Consider the following 6,118-nt stretch of genomic DNA (forward strand, 5'->3'; position numbering starts at 1 on the left):
ACTCTCTGAGAGAGGAGAAACAGTAGCAGAAAATGTGCTGCACAAGCTAGTTAACTGGGCGCGGGGAAATGGACATTTAACAACCCTGTGGCGCTGCAAAGACGGGGAGGCGCCGCGGGGCCCCTGCCGTGCCCTCCCGCCGCCCCGGGTGCCCTGGCACCATCGCTGGCCAACGCCCGGCTTGCCGCTCCCGGCCTGTGGACTGCCCCTGTCCCTCCCCGAGCTCCGGCGCGCTGTTGCCGCACTGCCACCGCCACCACCAAGCCGGCTCTGAGCTTTTCTCGGAAGCAAGGCGCCCCCCCCGATCAAAGGCTTGATGGCAACCCAGTGTAGCACGGTAGCCAAAATGCTTCAAAAAGCCTCCGAAGCCGCTCCCAGCCCCGCCGCTCCCACAACGCATGCGCCTACTGCCCCCCCTTTATCGGCTGTGCCCCAGGAGATACTGGTCGACCAACAGAGGGGAACGGGTGACCCCTGCTGTCGACCACCTTCCCCAGACGCTGTTCCGCTGCCGGACGAATTAGAGAAGGGCCTCGAGGATGGACCAGTGCCTCCCCCAGCAGAACCCACGATTGGATTAAAAGAACTGACTGAGCAAATTCAGGCGGTGATGCAGTGCCTGGATGAGAGGGCATACGCAGCAGCTGAGCTGCTGCTGGAAAGAGCTCAAGAACTATCCACAACAACTGTTAATAATCGAGATTTGGCATTGTGAGTCATTGAGGAGCAAGGGGTGGAGCTTCCTGCACTGATAGAGTGGCTGATTATAAGAGGTCTCTGGGGAGCACGGTGAACAGGAGTGGGCAAACTGGGGTGTGGACAAGGCAGTTCATGCAGGCAGTATTGCGAGCAAGTAAGGTGTCCTCTGTGTTGTTTAAAGTATTTCTGCTGCCTGGTTGCTTTTGGGGTGTCTGCTAGTAATGGTTTCTACACGGTCAAAAACTGTGGTTAGTATAAGTATATGTGACCAAGTGGAGCCCTCCAAAAAGGATGTGTCTGTACAGACCCATTCCTGCCCAGAATGTTTGACCTTATCGGTGGCTTCAGGGGGTGCTGTGGAGGAGGCCTGCCTATGGTGTGAACAAGTGAGTGATCTCCTTTCACTGGTGGCTGAGCTTAGGGAGGAAATTGAAAGATTAAGAAGTATCAGGGAAAGTGAAATGGAAATAGACTGGTGGAGTTCAGCCCTTCCATCTTTAAGGGAGGCCTCTGACCATGAGTCTGAGGACTTACATGCCTCTTGCTCTCAGGTAATAGAAGGGCACCTGATAAATAAAGAGGAGTGGAAATGTATCCCCGCTCGGGGAGATAATAACAAAAACTTCTCCCCTTCCCTCAGCCAGGTGCCACTTCAGAATAGATATGAGGTCCTGGATCTAGAGGGCCAACTAGATGATTTAGAAGAAAATTGTCTGCCCAGTGAGTCCCCCAGTTATGTTTCACCTGAAAGATGCATCACCACCTCTAACATCAAGAAGAAAAGAAGGGTAATTGTAGTAGGTGACTCCCTTCTGAGAGGAACAGAGGGCCCCATATGTCGACTGGACCCATTCCACAGGGAGGTCTGCTGCCTCCCTGGGGCTCGGGTACAAAATATCACTGAGAGACTTCCTGCGCTGATTCAGCCCTCTGATTATTACCCACTGCTGATACTCCAGGCTGGCAGTGATGAGATTGAAGAGTGTCAAGGCAATTAAAAGAGACTTTAGGGCACTGGGTCAGGTAATTGATAGGGCAGGAGCACAAGTAGTGTTCTGCTCAGTCCCTTTGGTGGCAGAGGAAAATGATAAAAGAAACAGGAGAACTCACACCATCAACAAGTGGCTTAAGGGTTGGTATCTTTGGCAAAATTTTGGATTCTTTGATCATGGAGAAATTTTTACAGCACCTGCTTTGCTGGAACCAAATGGGATACATCTCTCTGTTAAGGGCAAAAGATTCTTAGCTCATGAACTGACAGAACTTGTTGAGAGGGCTTTAAACTAGGTTTGAAGGGGGAAGGGGATGCAGCTGGACTGTCTGAAAGCAGGCCCAAGGGTTGCAAGGCTGAGTTAGGGGCAAAGTCAGTAGCCCAGCTGAAGTGCATGTACACCAATGCATGCAGCATGGGTAACAAAAAAGAAGAGTTGGAGGCCATGGTGCAACAGCAGAGCTATGATGTAGTTGCTATCACGGAAACATGGTGGGATGAGTCACATGGCTGGAGCACTGCACTCAATGGCTACAAGCTCTTCAGAAGAGACAGGCAAGGAAGAAGAGGTGGAGGGATGGCCCTTTATATTAAGCAGACTTTTGATACTGTAGGAATTGAAACTAAGGAAGATGGAGTTGAATGCCTATGGGTAAAAATTAAGGGGAAGGCCAACAAGGCTGACATCCTACTGGGAGTCTGTTATCGTCCACCCAATCAGGAAGAAGATGTGGATAACTTATTCTATAAGCAGCTAGGTAATGTTTCAAGATCATCAGCCCTTGTTCTTGTGGGTGACTTCAACCTACCAGACATTTGCTGGGAACTTAATACAGCAGAAAAGAGGCAGTCCAGGAAATTTTTATAGTGCATGGAGGACAACTTTTTGTCGCAGCTGGTGGGTGAGCCCACCGGGGAGGAACTATGTTAGATCTATTGTTTGTGAATAGAGATGGACTGGTGGGAGATGTGGTGGTTGGAGGTCGCTTGGGGCAAAGTGATCATGAAATAATAGAGTTCTCAATATTTGGTGAAGTCAGGAGGAGCACCAGTAAAACTCTTGCATTGGACTTCCGGAGGGCAGACTTTGGCCTATTTAGGAGACTTATTCAGAACATCCCTTGGGAAGCAGCCCTTAAAAACAAAAGAGTTCAGGAAAGCTGGGCATGCCTCAAAACAGAGATTTTGAGGGCACAGGAACAGACTGTCCCTGTGTGCCAAAAGGTAAGTTGACGAGGTAAACATTTAGCCTGGATGAGCAAGGAGGTTTTGGAGGAACTTAGGAATAAAAATGGGATGTATCAGCTTTGGAAGGGGAGTCAGGTCTCTCAGGAAGTATTTAAGGGAGCTGCTAAAGCATGTAGGAAAAAAATTAGGCCGGCCAAAGCTCAGTTCGAACTTAGAACGGCAACTTCTGTAAAGGATAATAAAAAATGTTTTTACAAATATATTAATGCTAAAAGGAAGGGTAAGACCAACCTTTGTTCTTTACTGGACAAGGGAGGGAACTTAATATCTGCAGATGAGGAGAAGGCAGAAGTGCTTAATAACTACTTTGCCTCAGTTTTTAGTGGGGAGACGACTTGCCTTCAAGACAACTGCCCTCCTGAGCTGGTAGATGGTGTCAGGGAGCAGAATGGTCCCCTCATTATTGAAGAGGTGGCAGTCAGAGAACTACTGAAATGCCTGGATATCCATAAATCTATGGGACTAGACGGGATCCATGCCAGGGTGATGAGAGAGCTGGCAGATGAGCTTGCTAAGCCACTCTCCATCATCTACCATCACTCTTGGCTCACTGGTGAGGTTCCGGATGACTGGAAGCTGGCCAATGTGACACCCATTCACAAAAAGGGTGCAAAGGAGGATCCTGGTAATTATAGACCAGTCAGTCTGACCACAGTACCTGGCAAAATAATGGAACAATTTATATTAAGTGCCATCACACAGAACTTACAGGATGGCCAGGGTATCAGACCCAGCCAGCATGGGTTTAGGAGGGGTAGGTCATGTTTGACCAACCTGGTCTCCTTTTATGACCAGGTGACCCGCCTGGTGGATGCAGGGAAGGCTGTGGATGTTGTCTATTTGGACTTCAGCAAAGCCTTCGACACTGTCTCCCACAGCATACTCTTAAATAAGCTGGCAGCTTGTGGCTTGGACAAGAGCACTCTTCGCTGGGTTAGGAATTGGCTGGATGGCCGGGCCCAGAGAGTGGTGGTGAACGATGCTGCATCCAGCTGGCGGCCAGTCACCAGTGGTGTCCCTCAGGGGTCTGTGCTGGGGCCAGCTCTGTTCAATATTTTTATTGATGACATGGATGAAGGCATGGAGTCTTTCATTAGTAAATTTGCAGATGACACTAAGCTGGGAGCGTGTGTCAACCTGTTGGAAGGACGAAGGGCTTTGCAGAAAGACCTGGAAAAGTTGGACAGATGGGCAGAGTCTAACAAGATGAAGTTTAATAAGTCCAAGTGCCGAGTCCTGCACTTTGGCCACAATAACCCCCTGCAACGATATAGGCTGGGGATGGTGTGGCTGGACAGTGCCCAGGAGGAAAGGGACCTGGGGGTACTGGTTGACAGCCGACTGAACATGAGCCAGCAGTGTTCCCAGGTGGCCAAGAAGGCCAATGGCATCCTGGCCTGTATCAGGAATGGTGTGGCCACCAGGAGCAGGGAGGTCATTCTTCCCCTGTACTCGGCACTGGTGAGGCCACACCTTGAGTATTGTGTCCAGTTCTAGGCCCCTCAGTTTAGGAAGGACGTTGAGATGCTTGAGCATGTCCAGAGGAGGCAGCGAGGCTGGTGAGGGGCTTGGAGCACAAGCTGTATGAAGAACGACTGAGGGAACTGGGGTTGTTTAGCCTGCAGAAAAGGAGACTCAGAGGTGACCTTATCACTCTCTACAACTTCCTGAAGGGTGGCTGTAGTCAGCTGGGGGTTGGTCTCTTTCTTCAGGCAACAACAGACAGAACAAGAGGACACAGTCTCAAGCTGCAACAAGGGAGATATAGGCTGGATATTAGGAAAAAGTTTTTCACTGAAAGAGTGATAAAGTACTGGAATGGCTTGCCTGGGGAGGTGGTGGAGTCACCATCCCTAGAAGTGTTTAAAAAAAGACTGCATGTGGCACTTGGTGTCATGGTCTAGTTGAGGTATTAGAGATGGGTTGGACTCAATGATCTTGAAGGTCTCTTCCAACCTAAAAAATTCTGTAATTCTGAGATGAGCCAACATCTTTCAGCTCCCAGTTAACTCCAATGCAATGATTGCTAGAAGAAACTGCAGAAAGCAGTCCCCAGTCCCTGGATGCTATAGATGGAAAACAAGCAAGAAGGACAAATAGCAGCACTCCGTTAGGAGAGCTTTTTGATCATGGCTGTGATTCACTGTTCACAGTCTTTGTGGTTTTGGGAACTTGTATTGCTGTGCACGTGGGTACCAACCCTGATTGGATGTTCTTCTGCTGTTTTGCTGTGACATTCATGTTTTACTGCATGCACTGACAGACATACGTCTCAGGAACACTGTGCTTCAGTATGATTGATGTGACTGAAGTACAAATCTTCACAATAATCATGCATTTACTGGCAGAGAGTGGAGGACCACCTTTTTAGCAATCTCTGATTCCAAGACTGAACATTCAGGTGAAAATACTCCCAGCTCTTTGTACTGTGGCAGGAACCATAGTCTCCTGTACAAACTGGAGTTGGCAAAAATGGATCCACTTTAGCAGGAACGAGTGTCCTCTCACCTTTTCTCCATATTGGCTCCATGATTGTCTTGGCTGAAATGATCTACAAGAAATCTGCTGTGCAGCTCTTTGAGAGGCACCCCTGCCTCTACATCCTGACTTTTGGCCTGGTGTCTGCCAAGATCACAAATCAACTGGTGGTTGCCCACATGACCAAGTGTGAGATGTATCTATATGACACAGCACTCATAGGCTCAGCATTGTTGTTCCTTGACCAGTGTTTTAACAGCTTTATTGATGAGTATATTGTCCTCTGGATTGCCCTGATCCTGTCCCTGTTTGACCTGCTCCAATACTGTGTCAGCATGTGCAACCGGAATTGCTGCCCACCTGCACATCCACCTGTTCCGCATCAAGGGCTGCCCCATGCACTCAAACCACCACTAGGGATGGGAGCTGCCACAGGGGAATGGAAAAAGAGTTAGGTTTCTACAGGAATGGATGAAGACTTGTAAGAGACAAATGCTAAAAGCAGATGAGAACAAAGTAATTTATAATAATCAGTGTTGCATAACTTTTCTTCTTTGTTATTAGTAACACTCCTTAACTAGTCTCCTGCCTGAGAGAGTGAATTCCGAGTTCACCCTAGTCAACTCTCCATGTAGTCAACTCTGTTGGTTCCAAGCCTGGGAAAGCATGCAGGAAACAAATGCTCTGTCTTTGTAATTACCT

General features: G+C 48.7%; 1 pseudogene; it reads left to right on the plus strand.

The window, feature by feature from the left end:
- Positions 1-346: 346 nt before the first annotated feature.
- LOC120764814 (choline/ethanolaminephosphotransferase 1-like) lies at positions 347-5,833 on the plus strand (annotated as a pseudogene).
- The last annotated feature ends 285 nt before the right edge of the window (positions 5,834-6,118 follow it).

The sequence above is a fragment of the Hirundo rustica genome, chromosome W, assembly GCF_015227805.2.
Source record: "Hirundo rustica isolate bHirRus1 chromosome W, bHirRus1.pri.v3, whole genome shotgun sequence".
NCBI classification, from domain to species: Eukaryota; Metazoa; Chordata; class Aves; order Passeriformes; family Hirundinidae; genus Hirundo; species Hirundo rustica.